General features: G+C 39.8%; 1 pseudogene; it reads left to right on the forward strand.

The window, feature by feature from the left end:
- Positions 1-1,161: 1,161 nt before the first annotated feature.
- On the forward strand, positions 1,162-5,370 carry LOC129085596 (replication protein A 32 kDa subunit-like; annotated as a pseudogene).
- The last annotated feature ends 19,176 nt before the right edge of the window (positions 5,371-24,546 follow it).

Genomic DNA, 24,546 nt, shown 5'->3' on the forward strand with positions numbered 1-24,546 from the left:
AGAAAGAAAAAAAGAACTACTAAACTTCGCGACCGCATGGATGGAACTGGAGAGCATTATGCTAAGCGAAATAAGCCAGGGGGCGAAAGACAAATACCGTATGATCTCACCTATAAGCGGAACCTAACCAACAATACAAAGATGCAAGGAAAATAAGGCAAGGAAAGTAAGACCAGCAACACTGAAAGGAAAAGAAATTAACAGAGACAAGAGGGAAGGAGGCAGGGGGGTGGGGAAAAGGATGGGAAGGGGAAAGTCAAGGAACATATAGCAAGGACTCATGGACAAAACCAAAGGGGAAGAGCTGAGGGAGGGAGGGAGGGAGGGGGCAAGGGAAAGTGGTGCGGAGGAGGCAGAGACAAATGTATTTGAAAAAATAAATTAAAATAAAATTTAAAAAAGAAAAGAATGAGGAATGAAAACCAGACTAAGACTGGGAAAAATTTGAGACAAAGAAAGGGCAGGACAAAGCCAGAATGGAGTAGGAGAGGGGGGACTGTAAAATTTTAAATGTGATATACCAAAATAGTGAAGACCTAGAGATAAAATTGAAGAAATTCAATAACTACCACCTTATCCACAGCCAGCAATCAAAGGTTGATAAAGGTGTAGAGAGAACAAGTGTATTTTAAGAGTAGGACAAAAGAATATGAGATGACCAATGACAAGAAAAATGGTTTTGAAAGGTTGGGGGGGGGCAGAAATAGTAAGAGTGTGGAATGGAAAAAAGTCATAACAAGAGAGAAAACAAAATTTGAAACAAAAACAAGAAGAGGAAAGAATATGGTATAATGGGGTGAGAGAAAGGAGGAGGAAAATGCAAGTGAAATAAACTATAATATAAAATCTAGGACGTTAATATGCACAAACTTGAAGAACATGAAATGAATGTTAAAAAGCTTTGCAGGAGAGATAATATTGGAAATCATGAAGAAGACTGTGATGGAATTTGACTCTGTAGCATATAGTATTTTCCACTTTTTTTTTCTGAATCTTCCTCTGGCAATGTAGATGGTGTCTAGCCTTAGGCAGCCTCTTTGAGACTACTGGAAATCAAGAGTCTATCACTGACCCCTTCAATTATTAATCCAGTCACTCTGTAATCAGCAGTCAGGCCTTAAGCACCATAGGGTAGGGCGGAGTCATTCCTGTGGCTGGGCTATGGCTTACCCTCAGGCTGATGCCACTGGGAGAGGAGTGCTCTGCCCGAGTAAGATGACTCCTGCTGTATGGGGGATATGTCGGCACCAGGATCCTGGTAGCTGCTCTCTCAGTTATCTCCCCGAAACCACCATCCCCAGTCTCTCATCAAGAGTCTCCACTAAACTCTGCACTCTCTTTGCCAGAGCCCATAGTAAGTGGCTGCTAATGAAATTTATGCATTGGCCTTTTAAAATCCTCTCTGTGTCTCCAGCTGTCTATCCCTGGCAGAGAAAAACCCTGCTGCTTTTCACAGCTGGATATTATCTGGGCTCTGGGGCTGTATGCTGGGGAGCCCAGCTTGGGGTTTAGACCCCACACTTCTCCGGGGGAACTCCCCAGCTACTGAAATGTCCCTGTGGCACTTCAGTTGACAGTCATTGAAGCCCAGCCAGTGCTCTCACATTTCCCCCATGCTCCGTACCCGCCACATTGTGGTGAACCTGTTTCTTCTGTCTGTCCGTGGTTATAAGGCTTCTTTCCAGCTATTGTTCAGTTGTTCATTCTAGACGATTTCTCTGCAATGTGGTTGTAATCCACATTGGTCCTGGGAAGAGGTTAGTGTAGCTTCTACTTACTTCTCTGCCATCTTGGATTCTCTCTCTCTCTCTCTCGTCTGGTTAAAGGTTTGTCAATTTTGTTTATCTTTTCAAAGAACCAGCTCCTGGATTTATTGATCCTTTGACTTGTTTTTTTAGTCTCTATGTCACTTAATTCTGCCCTGATCTTGATTATTTCCTTCCTTCCACTCACTCTGGGCATTGTTTGTTGTTGTTCCTGTAGTTCTTTTAGTTGTAGGGTTAGGTTCTTTATTTGAAATTTTTCTCTTCTTTAGGTAAGCCTGTATTGCTATACACTTCCCTCTCTGGACTGCCTTCTCTGTGTCCCATAGATTTTGGGTTGTTTTGTGTTCATTTTAATTTGTTTCCAGATATTTTGATTTCCTCCTTGATCTCATTACTGACCCATTCATTGTTTAATAACATGTTTTTATATAATTTCTAGTTTTCTTCTTGTGATTGGTTTCCAGTTTTATAGCATTGTGGTCAGAGATGATGCCTGGTATGATCTCAATTTTCTTAAATATATTGAGACCTGTTTTGTATCCTAACATGTGGCCTATCCTAGAAAACATTCCATGTACATTTGAATATATATTCTGCTGCTCTGGGATGAAATGCTCTGAAGGTATCAACTAAATCCATTTGGTCTAGTGTGTCAATTAAGCCTGCTGCCTCCTTGTTGATATTGTGTCTGGAAGATCTATCAATTGAAGTCAATGTGGTGTTAAAATCCCAACTATAACTGTACTTCTGCTGACCTCTCCCTTTATGTCCATCAAGATTTGCTTCACATATTTAGGTGCTCCTATTTTGGGTGCATAAATGTTTACTGGTGTTATATTCTTTTGTTTTATCATTCCCTTTATCATCATGTAGTGTCTTTCTTTGTCTCTTACTGTAGCTTTGGTTATAAAGTCTATTTTGCTGGATATAAATACTGCTACCCCAGCTTTTTATTCTTTCCACTTGCTTGAAATATCTTCTTCTATCCCTTTACTTTTAGTTGGGGTATACCTTTCTTTTTGGGTGACTCTCTTGGAGGAAGCATATATATGGGTTATTTTCTTATCCTTTCAGCTACCCTATGACTTTTGATTGGAGCATTTATGTAGCATTGTTTTTACAGCAAATCATTAGGGGGAAACACCAAACATCTGTCAGCAGAAGACTGGTTAAATACATTATGGCACATCCACTCAAATATGCAGTCCTAAAGAGAAAAAATGAGAATAATGAAGTTCTATGAATTGATATAGGATGACTTGCAATGTATACTATTAATTGAAAAACAGAAGATTGAAACCCAGATATATGTCACCATGTAAGATTTTTAATAAAAGAATATATACATTTTTGCTTGTATTACTGATTACATTAGTTGCTTCTAAGAAGGAACACTAGGTAGTTAAAAATAGAGGCAGAAAATAGACTCAACCTTTTGAAAGAGCAACTAAACCAAAATGTCAGCAATTTTTGTCTCTAGAAAGTGAAAAATGGATTCCATTTATTACATCCTTTTCTGTATTTTCCTGTCCTTGTTTTATGAGCATAAACCAGTTAAACAGAACAGCATATTTAATAAGCTGTAAATAGCATTCTTTTAAATCTTAGCTTAAAAATCCAATATGTATTTTGTTTTTTATGAATTAGAAAATAGATTACATATCTTTAAAAAAGAAATTTGTAACAGAATATTCCCACATATGACCAGTAGCCAAAATAAATTTCAAATTCAACATTTAATACAATGTATTATATAGGCAAACTATGATCTTCAAGACTAATCTTGGCCCATTGGCTGTTTTTCTGAGGTCAGCAAGCTAAGGATAATTTCTACATTTGTAAAGGGTTGTATTTTAAACATACACAGAGGTATATGTGACAGAGACCCTGTGTGGTCCACAAAGTCTAAAATACTTAGCATCTGGCCTTAGAGAGAAAATGTTTCCCACTCCATATATCGGAACACAATAAATTAATTTGAATTGTTATTTTTGTTTATTATGAGAGCGTTTCAAACTATAGTTCTAGTGGAATATTAACTATTGCCTTTTGAAGTTACTTAATGTTTTTATCTTACCTTGGTTCATTAATGTCTCTTGATGATTTATAAACTGCAAAGAATAATAAATATTTACTTAAAAACAAAACAAAAATCTTACTATAAGTTTAACTTACCTTTAGAATGGATTTTATATATTTTATTGCAAAAAAAAATCTTGCAGAATGATACATAAGATGAATAAACTTAGAACCACCAGGAGGAAAAAACATTATACCAACAAAACCAGGAAAACTACTTCCACATTCAACCTTTGGAAAAAGAAATAAGATAATTTGAGGACCTTATCAACAATAACCTTTATATTTACATCATACTGGTTTTGCAACATAATAGGGTTGACTAGGATTATTCCATTTGAACCTGAAGTTGAATTTTTGAATCTCTCAATTCTTGGTGGATTTTGGTCAGAAAAAAATTACAATATAAAGCCACAATTATTGATGCTCTTTTGGGAAACAAGCTACAGTCAAAAAAGTTTTATTTACTTAAAAACTGACATAAACTCCAAGAAATTAAAAAATCTATTTCCAATGCACCTAGCCAGCAAAGCTGGTTTTAGAAATATACAGAATCCCACTCAAAAACCATAAAAGTATTGTTCTAATTAGTATTTTCTCACTTATACTGTTAGCATAAAAGCATTAAAAATGTTTCACCTCTAAAAAATTAATATACAGAAAAAAGTAGATATAGCACTGCGACTGCAACAAGGTTCTGAGACATGGACAAACATAGCAGACTGGTACTTCCTGGGTATCTTTCCTGAGGGAATCATGAGCAAGATGTGGAAAAGCAGTCTCTGGGGGACTTTAGATCATGAGCACCGTCTCGGGCTGAAAAGAAATCAAGAGCCCAAGCGCAGCACATTGTACCGTGTATAATGTCTCAGCTGCTTTCTGCCACTCTGGTAGATAAAGTGTTCAGAAGTGGGAATCTTGCAATTTCACAGATCACTATTGTGGGGATAATCAGACATGGAGAGAAGGCTCAAGCTGACATTGTTTACAAAGTAGATGACATGACAGCTGCACCCATGGATGTTCAGCAGTGGGTTGACACAGATGATGCCAGTGGTGAAAACACTGTGGTTCCTGTGGCAACATATGTGAAAGTGGCTGGCCACCTGAGGTCTTTTCAGAACAACAGCAACAAAAAAGCCTGGTTTCCTTTAAGATCCTGCCCCTGGAGGATATCAGTGCACTGCACATATTCTGGAAGTAGTGAATGCACACATGATGCTGACCATACCTCACAGCCATCTCTCAACAAGGAGAGCATCTATCAGCAATGCAGGAATGGGTGAAGCAGGGAACTTTGGTGGGAACTTCTTACTAGCAAATGGCCTCATTGTGGCACAAAATCAAGTGCTGAATTTGATTAAACCTTGCCCAAAACCTGAAGAAGTGAACTTTCATGATCTCAAGAACCAGCTTCAACATGACTGTAGCCTTAGTCAAGCAAGCTGTGGATTTTCTAAGCAACGAGGGACACATCTATTTCACTGTGGATAAAGATCATTTTAAATCCACAGATGCACAATAACTTAATTGGGTATCCAACATATTTTCCAGCTGGACATATTTTTACAATCTGTTTTCTCCTGCTGAGCATACGTTTGACTTCTAGGAAATAGGTTTCATCTATGAAAGGTCTCAATTGACTTCCTTTTGAAACTTAATGCTCTTCTGTCATTTTGAAGCTCAAAGGGAGATAGCCAACTGACACTGTGAACCGGAGTAGAAATTCTTAAAGAAGTTACAAGTTAGCTAGTTATAATAACATTAGGATAGATGGAAGTGGAAGAAGAATTCTCCCAAGAGAGTTTGGAGGTATTACTTAACATAATATTTGGGAGTCTCTATTCCTAAAATATTTTCTGTTGAGAGAAGATGAGTATGACTAGGACCTGTCAGCAGAGAGCTACAAGAAATCTGCTAGCCTCTTCTTGGTTTTATTCCCAATTTTGGTTATGTGGTGTTACTTTCAGAACTGTGCTTTCCTTCAGGCTGAAAATAAATCAAGAGCATTCCCAATGGCTGATGCCAAAAGCATTTTTGTAAACATGAGGTTATAGTGTGGTAGCCTCCTGTCAGAAGAGAGGAAGAAATGTTACCATGTTTTGTACAAAATGAGTACAACCATGTGGTTAATAAAAACAGTTATGTTGTTGTAAAAAATGAACATACAATTGTATCTCAATAAAGCCAAAAAAATAATGTTTTTAACTTCGTAAAGTTTTCATTTTCCAGAAAGAGAATATTTACAGAAATTTTTTAATGACTCAGAGCTATGTTTACAAAATTCACATCACTTTTTTTTGAAATGGAGGTCAACAATGTTTTAAAAACAAAAATAAAAGCATTAGAATAATAAACAAAAAAAACTCAGCAAAAATTAAAACATCAAATTTATCTCCTATACTAAAAACAATGATGCTCAAGGCTAACATTTGAACATTTCAACAAACAAGAGACATCAACCTGTGATAAATTGGGTCTTTTTCTTTATAAATATTTATAGAGTTGAGTTCAGTAGTTGAGTTTAATGTAAATAACCAATGTGTATGATACATATATATTAAATGAAGGGATTATTAATAAAATGACTAAAAATAAGCTAAAGACAAGAACAGTCAATGGGTTCATGGGACTAATTCATAAAGACAGTATAAATAAATTAGTTTGTTAATCCTAGGGGAAAAAAAGAAACATAAATAGTTATACATAAATAGCACATAAGAAGAAATGGTGCCCTGGCTAGTATGGCTTAGTTGGTAGGACTATCATCCAGTAAACTGAAAGGTTGCAGGTTTGATAAACCATCAGAGCACATGCCAGGGTGACAAATTTGGTAATAGGACAGGCAACTGATCAATGTTTCTCTCCCTCTCTTCCCCTCTAGGCAAGTCCTCAGGTGAGAATAAAGAAGGAGAAAAAGAGGACTCAAGATGGAAGAGTGGAAGTCACACTCACATCCTCCCAGGACAAACCTGGAATTACAACTAAATTGTGGAGAAATCACCTAGAACAAACAACTGAACAATAGCTAGAGAGGAACCTAGGAACCTTGTAACCTTGGAGACAGAAGAATCGGCTTTAGCGCAATCTAACTGGTAAGGAGTGCAGTAGAGACTCAAGAAGGCGGGCATGGCACTCATGGGCGACAACACCAGAAGGATGTTGAAAGGGCCAGTTGGATTCCCCTGAGAGGAGCAGGAACTAAACCAAGAGCGGGAATCTCTAGACTACAGCACCAGAGCCCAAAAAGTAACAGAAAACAGCCAGTTGCGAAAAGCAGCAGGGTTGCTCTCTGCCACAGCTGGAGACCCAAATAACCATTTAAAAGGCCAACACATAAATTTTTATTTGCAGCCACTTACCATGGTCTCCGACAAAGGTGGGGGCAGAATGGGCTAGAGATACCTAAGGAGAAACTGGGAAGGAGGCTTTAGGGAAGAATCTGAGAGAGTAGCTGATGGGATCTCAGTGTTGACTCATCCCCCATGCGGCAGCACCTGTCTTGCTCAGGCAGAGACCACTCCCCCTGAGTGGCAGCAGTGTCAGAGGACACAATAGCCCTGCCCCTAGGTGAGACTCCGCCCTGCCCTGAACTGTCTAAGGTGGCCTACTGAGTACAGAGTGACTAGATTAACAGATGAAGGAGACAGCCACAGGCAGTAGATTCCTGAGTCTCGAACAGACTGCCTAAGGTCAGACAAGGACAACATCTGACATCATCAGAGGCAGATCCAGAAAGAAAAAAACAGTGGTCTCCTACCATCGAAGTTCACACCACAAAGTCAGGAAATCAAGACAGATCAATTTAAGAAGGAGAAGCAAAAAGAAGAGTCTAACAAATAATGGGAAGACAAAGACATATCCCCCACTCGAAGGGAAAGGAGGAATCCTCACAAAGAGAACTGAATGAAATAGAGGCAAGTCAACTATCAGATACTGAGTCTCAAACAACAGTTACAAGGAAGCTCACTGAGCTCAGAGAGAATTACAAAGATCTACAGGGAAATTACAAGGAACTTACTGCACAACTTTATCAGCATGAAAAAAAACATAGAAACTATCAATAAGAGGCAAGAGGAAATGAAGAATACAATTTCTGAGTTGAAGAACACAGTAGAAGGAATCGAAAGCAGGCTCGATGAAGCAAAGGATCGAATCAGCAAGCTGGAAGACACGGTAGAAAAAAGTTCCGAGAAAGAGCAAGATAATGAAAAAAGGCTCGAAAAAACTGAAAATGCACATAGGGAAATGCAGGACAACCTGAAACGTAATAAGATCCATAAAATAGGGATACCAGAAAGAGAAGAGGAGGAGGAAGAGATAGAGAACCTGCTTAAAAAGGTAATGATGGAAAACTTCCCTAATTGGAGGAGAGAAAAAGTCACAAAAGTCCAGAAAGCACTGAGGGTCCCACTCAGGAGGAACCTAGTGAGGCCCACTCCAAGCCACATCATCATTAAAATGGCAAATATCAAAGACAAACAGAAAATCCTAAAGGCAGCAAGGGAAAAAGAGGTAGTAACATATCAGGGAGCCTGAATACAGTTAACAGCTGACTTCTCAACAGAAACACTGCAAGCCACAAGGGAATGGCAAGAAATATTCCAAGTCATGAAAAGCAAAACCTGCAATCAAGACTGCTTTTCCCAGCAAGGCTCTTAATAAAATGGAATGCAAAATGAGTTTCCCAGACAGAAGACTAAAAGAATACACTTCCACCAAATCAGCACTGCAAAATATGCTAAAGGGACAGCTTTAAGATGAATAAAAAGAGTCTATGAATACCTGGTTCCTTTCACAATTGCCAATACTTGATATTACCAATATTTTTTAATATGTATTAATCTGATTATAACAATGATGTGTTATTGAATTGTTCCTTTATTTGTTGAAACTAAACATGTTTTTGTTTATTTCTTGCCTATTTCTATTATTTTTAAAAGGCTTTAAATGATATTTTGGCATCCTTTTTCCATTTTTTGACTTAGAATTTGTAGAATTTTTTCCCTTAAAAAAACCAAACCATTAACCCTTTTATAGATGTGTTGCAAATACTTTCCTATTTTATTACTTGTCCATTAACTTTCTTTATATGTATATTATATATATATAGTCTTAAATGTTTATTATAGTCATCTTGTTAATATTTTACTTTATAGCTTCTGGGTTTGAATATTTTCCTTCAAGGTAAGAAAAATATTAGTTAGTATTTTCTCCTAGAACTCCTTAGATTCTAAGATTAAATTTTTTTTAAATTTTTTAGTCGTGTATGTTCTATTACAGCTGTCTCAATTCTTCCCCTTTTACCCCCCTCCACCCACCCCACATCCACCCCTCTCCCATAGTCAATTTCTACTCTCCTGTCTATGACCATGGGTCATTCATACATGTCCTTTGTCTAGTCCTTTCCCCTTCTTTCCCTCATTGTCCTCTTGTCCCATCCCCTCTGGTCACTTTCAACCTACTCCATGTTTCCATGCCTGTGGTTTATTGTGTTCGTTACTTTATTTTGTTGAATAGATTCTACTTATAGGTGAGATCATATGGACTTTGTCTTTCACCAACTGGCTTATTTCACCTAGCATAATATTCTCCAGTTCCATCCATGTTTTCACAAAAAGTAGGAGTTCTTTCTTTCCTTCCTTCTTTCTTTTTTTTTCTTTCTTTCTTCCTTTCTTCCTTCCTTCCTTTCTTTCTTTCTTTCTTTCTTTCTTTCTTTCTTTCTTTCTTTCTTATTTCTTAAATGCAGGTTGATATTATTTTTTTTTAAATGTCAGAGTCAATTGTAAAATATTTAAAAATTTAAAACCATTATAAAGTCTCAGCAACTAAAACAACATGATCTCAGCACAGAAAAATCAAGTAGATCAATGAAATATAATAAGCATTCTAGAAACAAACGTATAAACCTAACAATGTAATATATGATTAAATTGATATTTCAGATCAATGGGGAAAATAAGGCTTATTCAACAAATGAGGTGCATGGACCACTATTACTTGAAATAAAACAAATATACAGGTCTATTTCACACATTATACAAGAAATATTCACGTGAGTTAAAAATCAATATGTAGAATCTAAGAGTTTTCAGAGAAAATACAAACTAATATTTTTCTTACCCTGAAGGAAAATATTCAAACCCAGAAGCTATAAAGTAAAATATTCACAATATGACTATACTAAACTTTTCAGACTATATAGTAATATACATGTAAAAAAAATTAAACAACAAGTAATAGAATGGAAAAGTATTTCCCAAACATCTAAAAAGGGTTAACAGTTGTGTTTTTTTAGGGAAAAATGTTCTACAAACCGTAAGTCAAAAAATGGAAAAAGAATACCAAAAAGTCATTTGAGGTTTTTTTAAAAATAATAGAGATAGGCAAGAAATATACAAAAACAGGTTCAGTTTCAACAAATAATAAAGGAACAATTCAATAACACATCATTGACACAATCAGATTAATTAGAATTAAAAAATATTGGTAATATCAAGTATTGGCAACTGTGAAAGGAACTGGGTATTTATAGACTCTTTTTCTTCATTTTCTTAAAGAGATCCCTTTAGCATATTTTGCTGTGCTAGTTTGGTGGAGGTGTATTCTTTTAACCTCCTTTTGTCTGGGAAACTCTTTCGTTTGCCTTCCATTTTATTTGAGAGCCTTGAAACATAGAGCAGTCCTGGTTGCAGGCCTTTGCTTTTCATGACTTGGAATATTTCTTGCCACTCCCTCTGGCTTGCAGTGTTTCATTGAGAAGTCAGCTGCTAGGCATATCGGGGCTCCCTTATATGTTACAACGTCATTCTCACTTGCTGGCTTTAGGATTCTCCCTTTGTCTTTGATTTTTTTGCCATTTTAATGATGATGTGTCTTGGGGTGGGCCTCATTGGGTTCCTTTTGAATGGGACCCTTGGTGCTTCCTGGACTTGTGTGGCTTTTTCTCTCCTCCAATTAGGGAAGTTTTCCATCATTACTCTCTCAAACAGATTCTCTATCCCTTCCTCTTCCTCTTTTCCTTCTGGTATCCTTATTGTGTGGATATTATTTTATTTCAGGTTGTCCTGCATTTCCCTATGTGCCTTTTCAGTCTTTTCGAGCCTTTTTTCATTGCCTTGCTCTTTCTCGGAACTTTTTTCTACCCTGTCTTCCAGCTTGCTGATTCGATCCTTTGCTTCATCGAGCCTGCTTTCGATTCCTTCTACTGTGTTCAACTCAGAAGTGGTATTCTTCGTTTCCTCTTGCCTCTTATTAATAGTTTCTATGTCCTTTTTCATGTGATATAGTTTGCAGTAAGTTCCTCATAGTTCCTCTATAGTTCTTTGTAACTCTCTCTAAGCTCACTGAGCTTCCTTAGAACCATTGTTTTGTACTCAGTATCTGTTAGTTGACGTGCCTCTATTTCATTCAGTTCTCTTTCTCAGGATTCCTCTTTTTCTTCAAGAGGGGGGTATTTCTTAATATCCCCACTATTTGTGAGGCTCTTCTTATTTGTTTCTGCTTCTTAAATTGATCTCTCTTGATTTCCTGACTTTGTGGTGTGAACTTCGATGGTAGGAGACCACTGTTTTTTCTTTCTGGATCTGCCTCTGATGATGTCAGATGTTGTCCTTGTCTGACCTTAGGCAGCCTGTTTGAGACTTCCAGGAATCTACTGTCTATAGCTGTCTCCTTCAGCTGTTAATCTAGTTACTCTGCAGTCAGCAGGTGACTTAGACAGCACTGGAGAGGGCCGAATCCCACCGGGGGGCAGGGGTATTGGATCCTCTGACACTGCTGCTGCTCAGGGGTAGTGGTCTCTGCTTGAGCAAGGTGGCTGCGGCCACATGGGGAATGAGTCAACACCGAGATCCTGCCGGCTACTCTCTCAGTTTCCTCCTAGAAGCCTTCTTCTCCAGTCTCTCCTCAGGCATCTCTAGCCCACTCTGCCCTCTCCTTTGCCAAAGTCCATAGTAAGTGCCTGCAAGTAAAAATTTATGCATTGGCCCTTTAAACGGTTCTTTGGGTCTCCATCCGCCAGTCTGTGGCAGAGAGCAACCTTGCCGCTTTTCGCAGCTGGCTGTTTTCTGTGTACTTTTTGGGCTCTCGTGCTGTAGGCTAGCAATCCCTACTTACGGTTTTGACCCTGCTCTTTTTAGGGGAATCCTACTAGCCCTTTCAATATCCTTCTCGTTGCCCGTGGGCACCCTGCCCACCTTCTTGAGTCTCTACCGCACTCCTTACCAGTTAGATTGCACTAAGGTTGATTCTTCTGTCTCTGAGATTATAAAGCTCCTCTCTTTCTATTTTCCATTTTTTTCCAGGTGATTTCTCCACAGTTTAGTTGTAATTCCAAGCTGGTCCTGGGAGTATGTCAGTGTAACTTCCACTCACTCCTCTGCCATCTTGATTCTGCTTCCTGGTTTTTGTTCATAGTTTCTACTTCCTCTTTCATGCTGCGATAATTTCCTTGTAGTTGTTACTGAGTCCCTTGAGCTTCCTTATCATCTCTTTTTTAAATTCTATGATTGATAGATTGCTTTCCTCAATTTCCCTTAGCCTTTTTTCTGAGATTTCCTCCATTTTTTTATTGGGGTTTTCTCTTCGTCTCACTATTTCAGGTGCCTCTCTTTATTTGTTTCTGCATTTCAGGATGTTCTGCTTAGCCTGACTGTCTTTTGGGGTGGACTTCTGTGGTAGGAATTCTGTTGCACTCAGTTGTGCAGTCTCTTTGACCTCCTTATCTGGATGCTCTAAGATTGTCCTTTATTCAATTTGTGTGGGCTCTCTTGTCATATTTGGACTTTGCTTATTTGTGGCTCATTCATTGGTGTGTTCTGCCATCCAGCTGGCTGACTGGTAGTCACAACTTCTTCCACATTATATGTGATTTGTGCATGTGCTGGTTAACAAAGAAACATTTCCAGGAAACCAAACTCACACCAGCAAAAACAAAAAAACAAAAAAACCTACCACATCAACAATATCAACAGCAATTGAGCAAATATTAATAAAAGTGGAGAGATATAAGAATATGATAAGATAGGGAATATGAGATGACTAAAAGCAGGAAAAATGATTTTGAGTGGGTGAGGAAGGAGAAATAATAAGAGTCGGGAATGGAAACGAGGTGAAGAAAGGCAGAGATAAAATTTAAAATGTGAGTAAAACAGGAAGGGTGATGGCCAAAATGGAGTAAGAAAAGAGTATACTATGAGGTTTGAAATAAAACTAAAAGATATTGGACCAGTGGGAACAAAATTGCAGAAAAACCATAGCAGGGTCAATAACAATGACATGAGTGAAGATTAATAAAGGCAAAAAGGGAATAAGAATACAATACAGAAGAGAAAGGTGAACATGAGAGGTCTACAGTAAAGAAAAACGATTTTGAGAGGATGGGGGAGGAAAACTGATGACTAAGGCATATAATCCAGGTTAAGAAAGGGAAAACAGTAAAATAAAATTCCTAAATCAACTGATCATGGACACAGGGAAGGCAAAATGGAGTAAGACAGGGGGAGTATCCTATGGGATTTAAAGTATAAACAAATAGTGAACTAATAGGAATTCCACTGGAGAAGAACAACAATAACCATGTTATCCTCACATACCTAGCCACAACTTACAAAGGTGAAAAGGAAATAAGGCTATTATAAGGAGGGGGGAGAATGTGAGCTGACTTAAGGAAGGGAATGCTTTTGTGAGGATAGAAGGCAGAGAAATAATAAGTGTAAAGAATAGGAACATGGCAAAATATGAGAGAAAATAAGTTACAACAACAATAAGAGGGATCAGGAAGAAGGCAAGATGGAGTAAGACCAGGGAAGGGTGCTATGTGGGATCTGAAATAAGAATAATATGAAGAAATATATATATGATCTGAATAAAAATAATAAAAAAATTAAAGACCAAGAGTAGTGAGTTAGTTGGAATACAGTTGAAGCAAAAGAAGAAATATTAAAAGGCTATGGACAGGGGGAAAAGAAGAAGAAAGAAAAAATACACAAGTTCTGAGGAAGAGCAATGTGAAATTCATCTCAGCTGTTGGTGTTTACCTTCTGACTTCTTCTGGTTCCATCTCTGGTTTTTTAATCAGCTCAAGGTCCCAGGGTGGTTCATACAACTTCTGGCCACATTGCCTTTGTCTCCTTCACCTGTCTCTAAAAGGAGCTTCTGTTGTCACTGAGAGGCTGGGGTCTCTATGTCTCCTCTGGAAGGCACTGTTCAGTATTCTGGGAAAACTGTATGTTCCTCCTGCTCCTATACCTCCCATCTAAGTCTGTCCTAGTTTATTTCCAATAATGTATAGTGCCTGATTAAATAGCTGTCTGTTTCACTGGAGTTGGGGGAGAAAAATCTGTGTAAGAATGTCAGCTCTCTCCTGCTTGGTGTATATTGCAGCTTTGTGTGCAAGTCAAGACTGGGCAGCACCCTGAAAGCTTCTGAATGCTGCACACTTTCTGAACTTCCTACTTTGATAGCTTCAGGGAAAAAAGGCCCCAGGATCCAGTCTCTCTGTGAGGAGTTCAAAATGGGCCCTTTAAGGCATTTGTCTTGTTGCCTTACTCTTGTGGAAATATCCCCTTCAGGGTTGTTAAGCCTGCCCAGTCAGTTTTGCATCTCTTCCCCTGCTCCTGTAGGAGGTGGGGGAACCTTCCCTTCTGGGAGGTTCTGCCAAGGAAGGGGGCGCAGTCTGGCTCAAATAATCTCAGATGCACAATTCCCAGTCCACCACCTTCACAGCACACTGCAGCCTACACTCTCCGCTCTGCCCCACTGCACCGGGCTGGGGCTGAGAAACCACCTTGCTTTGCACCTCTTTGATAAATCTGCCCAGCTGTACCAAGTGGGAGCATATCATGACCACAAACCTCCCTTCTTGTTGGCAGGACAACGGCACACATGGGGTCTCTGCAAAGCATGCCTCAGCTCCATTTTTAAAAATAGTCTCTCTGGGCACTCCCACTACAGTGCTGAGCCACTGTCCAGGTTTCCACACACTCCACCTCTCCAAAAAGTAAAAAGTTTATTGCAGTTATGGCCAGCTGTGGCCCTCCTCCTCCACCAGAATCAGGTGCAAACAATGTCTCTCACTCTCTGGCACTCCCCTGGTCAGGGTCTGCCATCACAACTATGGACACGCTGCCAGCTGTGTCTGTGAGTAGCCTGGTTCTCCCCCAACAACTTTACATATCCAAGCTGCTCCCTGAGAGGGGAGAAGCTGCTAGGCTGCTATCTCTGACCAGATTCTCCACCAATACAGGCGCCATGGCTGCAGGCACTGGGGCTGCAACTGCTGCTGGCTCCATGCCCAGGCTTTTCCCCCATCTGCCCATAAAATCTCCTTACTGCAATTTTTGAAGCATCCCCTGTACTCTTTGGCTTACAAACTTCCTATCTGCTAGGATTCTGTTGGCTGTTCACTATGTTTTTTGGAAGATTGGATAAGTGTCTGAGTTAGGTGCAAGAGCAAGTGGACTTGGCTCCAACCTACTTGGATGTCATCTTCTGAACCCCCTTGTCATTTTAGAACAGGTTCCTAGACAAAGCACTTCTATGTGAAAATAGTAGTAACATCTGAACAAATACTTACCAAAAACACTTGATTACATATCTAAACATTGACAGTAAAACAGTTATAATACAGCTGAAAAAAGTCAAGAGCAGGGTGAGGAAGTAAAAGTGAGCTAATTATCTTATAAGTAATAGCTACCTTCCTCATGAAATTACACAGTGGGCAACCAAGAGACTTTTTTTTTCTGTTTTGCCTTTTCATTTTTAAATTGTATTTTATTGATTATGCTATTAGGGTTGTCCCAGTATTGCCCCTTTGTCCCCCTCCACCTAGAACCTCCGACTACCTCAGGAAATCCCTCCACCATTGTTCATGACCATGAGTCATTTGCAGGTTCCTTGGCTACCCATTTCCTATACTGTATTTTTTTAATTAATTTATTTATTTTTTCAACTACATTTGTCTCGGCCTTCCCCCCACCACTTTCCCTTGACCCCTCCCACCCTCCCACCTCCCTCAACTCTACCCCTTTGATTTTGTCCATGAGCCTTGCTATATGTTCCTTGACTATCCCCTTCCCTTCCTTTTCCCTGCCCCCCCTCCCTCTTGTCTCTGTTGGTTTCTTTTTTCTTCCAGCATTGCTGGGCTTATTTTCCTTGCATCTTTGTATTCTTGGTTAGGTTCCGCTTATAAGTGAGATCATATGGTATTTGTCTTTCGCCCCCTGGCTTATTTTGCTTAGCATAATGCTTTCAAGTTCCATCCATGCTGCCGTGAAGTTTACTAGTTCTTTTTTTCTTTCAGCTGCGTAGTATTCCATTGTGTAACTGTACCATAAATTTTTGATCCAGTCATCTACTGATGGGCATTTAGGTTGCTTCCGACACTTGGCTATTTTAAATTCTGCTGCCATGAACATTGGGGTGCATAGGTTCTTTTGAATTGCCGTTTTGGGATTCTTAGGGTATAGTCCCAGCAGTGGAATCACTGGATCAAAAGGCAGTTCCATTTTCAGCTTTTTGAGGAAATTCCACACTGCTTTCCACAGTGGCTGCAGCAGTCTGCATTCCTACCAACAGTGTACTAGGGTTCCCTTTTCTCCACAGCCTCGCCAGCACCTGTTGTTTGTTGATCTGTTTATGATGGCCATTCTGACCGGTGTGGGGTGGTACCTCATGGTGGTTTTGATCTGCATTTCTCTGATGGCTAGTGATGCCGAGTATCCTTTCAAATGTCTCGGGCCCTCGGTATCTCTTCTTTGGGAAAGCGTCTGCCCATGTTCTTTGCCCATTTTTTGTTTTTTGTTTTTTTTTTTTATTAATTTATTTACTTTTTAAATACATTTGTCTCGGCCTTCCCCCCCCCTTTCCCTTGCCCCCTCCCACCTTCCCTCCCTCAGCTCTTCCCCTTTGGTTTTGTCCATGAGTCCTTGCTATATGTTCCTTGACTTTCCCCTTCCCTTCCCTTTCCCTGCCCCCCCCTTCCCTCTTGTCTCTGTTGATTTCTTTTCCTTTCAGCGTTGCTGGCCATATTTGCCTTGCTTCTTTGCATTCTTGGTTAGGTTCCGCTTATAGGTGAGATCATATGGTATTTGTCTTTCGCCCCCTGGCTTATTTCGCTTAGCATGATGCTCTCCAGTTCCATCCATGCTGTTGCGAAGTTTAGTACTTCTTTTTTTCTTTCTGCTACGTAGTATTCCATTGTGTATATGTACCATAATTTTTTGATCCAATCATCTACTGATGGGCATTTAGGTTGCTTCCAACACTTGGCTATTGTAAATTGTGCTGCTATGAACATTGGGGTGCATAGGTTCTTTTGTATTGGCGTTTTGGTGTTCTCAGGGTATAGTCCCAGCAGGGGAATCGCTGGATCAAAAGGCAGTTCCATTTTCAGCTTTTTGAGGAAATTCCACACTGCTTTCCACAGTGGCTGCAGCAGTCTGCATTCCTACCAACAGTGTACTAGGGTTCCCTTTTCTCCACAGCCTCGCCAGCACCTGTTGTTTGTTGATCTGTTTATGATGGCCATTCTGACCGGTGTGGGGTGGTACCTCATGGTGGTTTTGATCTGCATTTCTCTGATGGCTAGTGATGCCGAGTATCCTTTCAAATGTCTCGGGCCCTCGGTATCTCTTCTTTGGGAAAGCGTCTGCCCATGTTCTTTGCCCATTTTTTGATTGGATCGTTTGTCTTCTTGGAGTGGAGTCGAGTGAGTTCTTTATGTATCTTGGAGATCAAACCTCTATCTGATGTATCATTAGCAAATATATTTTCCCATAGAGTTGGCTCCCTTTTCATTTTGCTGATGTTTTCTTTAGATGTGCAGAAGCTTCTTATTTTGATGAGGTCCCACTTGTTTATTCCTTCCTTTATGTCCCTTGCTTTAGGAGACATATCAGTGAAAAAATTGCTGTGTGGGATATCTGAGTTTCCTGCCAATATTCTCCCCTAGGACTTTTATACTGTTGGGACTTATATTTAAGTCTTTCAACCATCTTGAGTTTATTTCCCCCCACTAGCATTTATTTATTTATTTATTTGTTTATTTATTTATTTATTTATTATTTATTTATTTATTTTTAAATACATTTCTCTCTGCCTCCCCCCCACCACTTTCTCTTCCCCCTCCCTCCTTCCCTCCCTCAGCTCTTCCCCTTTGGTTTTGTCCACGACCATCTTGAGTTTATTTTTGTGTATGATGTCAGCTAATGATCCAATTTCAATTTTTTGCATGTGGCCGTCCAGATCCCCCAACACCATTTGTTGAAAAGGCTATTATTGCTCCATTTTATGCTTCTGCCCCCTTTGTCAAACATTAGGTGCCTATAGAGACCTGGGCTTATTTCTGGGCTTTCTGTTCTGTTCCAATGGTCTATGGGTCTGTTCTTGTGCCAGTACCGTATTATTTTAAGTATAGTGGCTTTGTAGTATACTTTGATGTCCGGTATTGTGATCCCTCCTACTTTTGTTTTTCTTTCTCAAAATTGCTGAGGCTATTCGGGGTCGTTTATGGTTCCATATAAATTTTTGAAATGTCTGTTCTATTTCTGTGAAATATGTCATTGGTATCTTAATAGGGATTGCGTTGAATCTATAAATTGCTTTGGGTAGTATGGACATTTTGATGATATTAATTCTTCCAATCTATGAGCACGGTATATGCTTCCATTTTTTTGTGTCTTCCTTAATTTCTTTTTTCAATGTTGTATAGTTTTCTGTGTACAGGTCTTTTACCTCTTTGTTTAAATTTATTCCTAGGTATTTTATTTTTCTTGTTGCTATATCAAATTGTATTTTTTTCTGACTTCTTCTTCTATTGCATTGCTGGTGTACAAAAATGCCTTTGATTTCTGAATATTGACTTTGTATCCTGGTGTTTTGCCAAATTCACTTATTAGGTTGAGGAGTTTTTTTGTAGAGTCTACAGGGTTTTCTATGTACACTATCATGGCATCTGCAAACAATGATAGCTTTACTTCCTCCTTTCCTATTTGGATGCCTTTTATTTCTTTTTCTTCTCTGACCACTGTGGCTAGGACTTCCAGTACGATACGGAAAATAAGCGGTGAAAGAGGACATCCTTGTCATGTACCCAATCTTAGTGGGAAAGCTTTCGGTTTTTCCCCGTTGAGTATGATGTTGGCTGTAGGCTTTTCATATACGGCCTTTATTACGTTGAGGAATGCCCCATTTATTCCCATTTTGCTGAGTGTTTTGATCATAAATGGGTGCTGTACCTTATCAAATGCCTTTTCTGTGTCTATCGAGATGATCATGTGGGTTTTTGTGTTGTCTTTTCATTATGTGAAGTATTAGGTTTATTGACTTGCGTATATTGAACCATGCCTGTATCCCTGGGATGAATCCCACTTGATCATCGTGGATAACCTTTTTAATGTATTGCTGGATGCGGTTTGCCAATATTTTGTGGAGGATTTCAGCATCTATGTTAATCAGCAAAATTGGCCTGTAGTTTTTTTCTTGGTAGGGTCTTTATCTGGTTTTGGGATTAGGGTGATGCTGGCCTCATAAAAAGAGTCTGGGAGTCTCCCTTCCTCTTGGATTTTTTGGAATAGTCTGAGAAGGACAGGGGTTAGCTCTTCCTGAAATGTTTTGTAAAATTCTCCCGTGAAGCCGTCTGGCCCTGGGCTTTTGTGTGCCTGGAGTTTCTTGATTACTGCTTCAATTTCCCCAGCTGTTATCGGTCTGTTCAAGCTTTCTATTTCTTCCTCCCTCAGTGTTGGAAGATTATACTTTTCTAAAAATTTGTCGATTTCATCAAGGGTTTCAAATTTCTTGGCATGTAATTGTTCATAGTACTTTCTTACATTCCTTTGAATTTCTGTGGTGTCAGTTGTTATTTCTCCTCTTTCATTTCTGATATTATTAATTTGGGTCCTCTCCCTTTTTTTCTTGATGAGTCTGCTTAAAGGCTTGTCAATTTTTTTTTATCTTTTCAAAGAAGCAGCTTATGGATTGGTTGATCCTCTGAATTGTTCTTTTCGTCTCCATGTTATTCAGTTCTGCTCTAATCTTGACTATTTCCTTCCTACTACTTGCTCTGGGATTTATTTTTGTTGTTTCTCCAGTTCTTGAAGTTGTAGTGTTAGGTCTTTTATTTGAAATGTTTCTATCTTTTTTAGGTATGCCTGGATTGCTATGAGCTTCCCTCTCAGGACTGTCTTTGCTGTGTCCCATAGGTTTTGGACTGTTGTCTGTTCATTTTCATTTGTTTCCAGACATTTTTTGATTTCTTCTCTTTTCTCATTATTGACCCATTCATTGTTTCATAGTCTACTGTTCAGTCTCCATGAGTTGGCAAGTTTTTGAAGTTTCTCTTTGAGGTTGATTTCCAGTTTGAAGTCCTTGTGGTCCGAGAAAAAGTTTGGTATTATTTCAATTTTCCTGAATTTGCTGAGGCTTGCTTTGTGTCCTATCATGTGGTCTATCTTTGAAAAAGTTCCATGTGCATTTGAAAAGAATGTGTATTTTGCTTCTTTAGGATGTAAAGTTCTATATATGTCAGTTAAGTCTATTTGATCAAGTGCGTCATTCAGCTGCACAATATGTTTATTAATGTTTTGTTTGGAAGATCTGTCCATTTTTGACAGTGGGGTGTTGAAATCCCTTACTATCAGTGTGTTGCTGTCTATATCTTTCCTGAAGTCATCCAAGATTTTCCTTATATATTTAGGGGTTCCTATATTAGGAGCATAGAAGTTTACAATGTTGATGTCTTCTTGATAGAGTCTTCCTTTAAGTATTATAAAGTGCCCCTCTGGGTCTCTTTTTATGGCCTTTGTTTTGAAATCTACTTTGTCTGATACAAGTATGGCAACCCCGGCCTTTTTCTCATGCCCATTTGCTTGGAATATTTTTTTCCATCCATTTACTTTCAGTCTGTGTAGGTCTTTTGCTCTGAGGTGGGTCTCTTTTAGGCAGCATATGTGTGGGTCGTGTTTTCTTTTCCATTCAGCTACCCTGTGTCTCTTGATTGGGACACTTAGTCCATTTACATTGGGAGTTGTTACTGATAGAAAGTTATTCATTTTTTCTCTTTGTACCTGTGTTTTTCTCTTTCTCGCTTTTCTCCTTCATCTTCTTAAACCAGTCTCTTTAGCATATCTTGGAGTGCTGGTTTGGTAGAGATGTATTCTTTTAGCCTTCTTTTGTCTGGGAAACTCCTTATTTCCCCTTCTATTTTAATGGAGAGCCTTGCTGGGTAGAGCAGCCTTGGTTGTAGGTCCCTGCTTTCCATGACTTTGAATATTTCTTGCCAATCCCTTCTGGCCTGCAAAGTTTCTTTTGAGAAATTAGCTGACAGTCTTATGGGAATGCCTCTGTAGATAACTAACTGCTTTTCTCTTGTTGCTTTTAATATTCTCTCTTTATCTTTAAACTTTGGCATTTTAATTACAATGTATATTGGAGTGGGCCTCTTTGCATCCATCTTGTTTGGGATTCTGTGCTTCCTGGACTTGCATGTCTATTTCTTTCACCAATTAGGGAATAATTCTTTCATTATTTTTTTCAGAGATTCCCAAATTCTTGCTCTTTCTCTTCTCCTTCTGGCACTCCTATGAAGCGAATGTGTGAATGCTTAATGTTGCCCCACAGACTGCTTATGCTATCATTGTTTTCTATTCTTTTTTCTTCCTGTTGTTCTGATAGTTTTTTGCTTCCTTATGTTCCAAATCACTGACTTGATTCTCAGATTCATCAACTTGACTGTTGTTTCCCTGTAAACTGTTCCTTAATTAGTGTATCTTTTGTTTGTGACTGAATCTCTTTGTATGCTGTTGAGGTCCTCACTAAGTTCCTTTAGCATCCTTATAACCAATGTTTTGAGCTCTGCATCTGCTAGATTGCTTATCTCCATTTCGTTTAGCTCTTCTTCTGGAGTTTTGATCTGTTCTTTCATTTGGGCCATGTTTCTTTGTCTCTGCATTTTGGCAGCCTCCCTGTGTTTGTTTCTATGTGTTGTGTAGAGCTGTATGACTCCCTGTCTTGGTAGCATGGCTTAATATAGTAGGTGTCTTGTAGGGTCTAGCGGCACAGCCTCCCCTGTCACCCAAGCCAGATACTTGAGGTGTGCCTTTCATATGGGCTGAGTACACACCTCTCTTGTAGTGAAGACCTGATTATTGTTGGCAGATCAGTGGGAGAGATTTACCCAGGCCAATTAGCTGCAAGGACTGGCTGTGACCACTGACCACCAACCTCTGCTTTCTGTGGAGGATCAGCTATGCAGAGGCAGTGTGGTGGTGATCCAATGTGGTCTGTAGCTGTCCACTTGGTTCACTGGTCTTGGGGTTTCTCTGGTGGTGCAGGCCAAGCTCAGCCCCCACTTGTGTTTTACCTGGGCCACCCTGCCTGAGCTATAAAACAACCTGAGATGGCTGCTACTTATGCTGGGCTTGGAAAGTCCCAGGTGAGGCCAAGCTGTGAATCTAGGCTGGTTTCTGCTACTGCCAAACCTGGGACCCTTTAGCAAGAGATATGGGGGGCTAGGGGTTCACTGAGGCTTGTTTGAGGGGGTTTAGGAAGTTGTGAAGCATGAAGCAAGACCAGCCTTTTATATGGAAAAGTAGCTTGGCGGGGGGGCCGTTAGGTAGAGTCTCTAGGGATCTCCAGAACAGGGCAACTAGTGTTAGCCAGTTTGATGGAGACTCAAATACGGCACCAGCCTGAGAGCTATGTGGATCTGTAGGGGCAGCGTTCAGGAAAAGGACAATGGCCCACTTCTCTGGGAGAAGGCTGTTCCCCAGCTCTCACATCGATGCCAGCCACTTCACTTTCTCTCTGTATGCCACTGGTGCCTTTCACACTGCTGCCCCACTGCTGGAGCTCAGAAAGAGTTTGATTAAGACCACGTGTGGGTTCCTTAAGGGGAACCATCTGGGACTCCAGAAGTTTCTTCTACTGACTAACAATCTCCACTGGCTTTTGCAGCCAGAAGTTTTGGTGGCTTATCTTCCTGGCACTGGAAACCTGGGCTTGGTGTGGCGGGGGCGGGGGGGTCTTGTGTGGGGCTGGGACCCCTCACATCCAAGATACCCCTCCTGAATTTTTATCCAACACATGTGGATGTGGCGCTAGCCCACTCCATGTCTCCACTCCTCCTACCAGTCTGGATAGATGTGGTTTCTTTAATTCTGTAGCTGTCAGACTTCCATTCAACTTGATTCATGACAGTTCTGAGTGATGGTTGTTCTATATTTTAGTTGCAATTTTGATTGGTTGTGCAAGGAGATAAGCCATGTTTACCTATGCTTCCATCTTAACAAAAGTCAAGTGACATTTTTGAGATTCGTACATCAAGAAATAGAGATCTAAACACTAAAACACTGCCACCAGAAGAACTGAAATAACATAATTAAGTCAACAATATTTGAGAATAGGAGGTAGCCAATGTACCCCAATTTCTCTTGGCCTATAGTGAGAAAATTAGATACTATCTAAAGTTAGTAAGTTAAGGCATGGATATACAAACAAAATATTTAGTTTTATGATCATAACCATAACATTAGTGGCAAAGCAGGGAAGGGATTTTACTTTTTATATTAATATGCATCTCTGTTTATTGCTAAATTTGGCATGTCTCAGTTTAATAATTCAAGGAGCAAAATTATTAAGTAAAGAGCAACTAGCTTGAAAGACTCCCTTGAGCGCTGACGGCATTTGCATATACTGTTCTCATATCGCTCCACTACCATCTTGCACACCTCCTTTGTAGCCTGGAATGAAGTACCACCAGATTCATCAACTTGTGAGATCCGTGAAAAGGGTGGTCATCCCAGTGTGTCCAGGCTCAGATTCCCCCATGCTAAGCCGGATGTCTACAGATACATCCAAAGATGCTCCTTCTCAAAAGAGGTGACCTAGGACAGGCTCATCTTCTGGACAGGCAACGTCACAAGATTAGAAAGCAAAGGCCCAAACAACTAAAAGCACAGGCCTGGCAGACCGCCCCTTCCTTAGCCAGAGCCCGGAGGCAGGCAGACCCTACCACTCACCACTGCAGGTTGTCCAGCCTAGAGTCCTACAGAGGACCTGGTCTAGCTCTCTTGTCACAGAGGAGGGGCACGGCTACCAACTACTAGCAGACAAAAGGCAAAGATTCCATGAGTCCCACACACACCACTCCAATAAGCATTCAGATTAAGGAAGGGGAGGGGTACAAGTACCAGGTCCTTGCCTGCGGAATGCACAGTGAGGGGGGAGAGGGTGGGTGCTAGTACCGTAGGACCTACTTTCTGTATCAAGCCCTGGAGTTTGAAATGTGAAAAGCCTTCAAAGGCCTTTACTTCAATTACTTAACTAATGTTGCATGCACATACATACTGTTTATCATATTTAAAGCTGCAAGCTGACCCACTAAAAATGTGTCCCTTATATAACACTGAATACACCTACAGGCACTCAGCAAGGAAAAACAATCATGGCATTTATCTCCTCCCTCCTTGTGTAATTAATTCAAGATTAAATACATTACTAAACTATAAAATAAATGTTAGGAAGTCCAAAAAAGTTGTCCCCCACCCCTGCCATATTGACAGCTTCAATGATTTAAGCAATCAGATTATTACTTTTTGGTGCTCTGCCTTTGTTGGTACTGTATGCAGATATTTGGTGTGCCTATCATTAATTTACCTTTGCTTTACAAGATAGGAATGTATGGAATTTTGAGTAATGATGG

Source organism: Pteronotus mesoamericanus, unplaced genomic scaffold (genome assembly GCF_021234165.1).
Source record: "Pteronotus mesoamericanus isolate MK-2021 breed Mesoamerican mustached bat unplaced genomic scaffold, CSHL_Meso_final scaffold_31, whole genome shotgun sequence".
Lineage (NCBI taxonomy): Eukaryota > Metazoa > Chordata > Mammalia > Chiroptera > Mormoopidae > Pteronotus > Pteronotus mesoamericanus.